Source organism: Nicotiana attenuata, unplaced genomic scaffold (genome assembly GCF_001879085.1).
Source record: "Nicotiana attenuata strain UT unplaced genomic scaffold, NIATTr2, whole genome shotgun sequence".
NCBI lineage: Eukaryota > Viridiplantae > Streptophyta > Magnoliopsida > Solanales > Solanaceae > Nicotiana > Nicotiana attenuata.
In genome coordinates, this window is record NW_017673750.1 from 108,395 (window position 1) to 108,606 (window position 212).

Genomic DNA, 212 nt, shown 5'->3' on the forward strand with positions numbered 1-212 from the left:
ATATTACATATCTTTAGAAGGAAAGCATCAAATCAAACACTACAAAAAGGAACTGTGGAAAAGAGGGGACAAGATTTTCTGTTTTCTTGATTCTAAATAAACAGTGCCAAAGCCTTAGTTGTCCATTAAAATTATAGTGGGTCCATATACTCACCTAATGCATAAAATGCCATAACCCCTATTACCCCATCTATTCTCCTACATATTCCCCC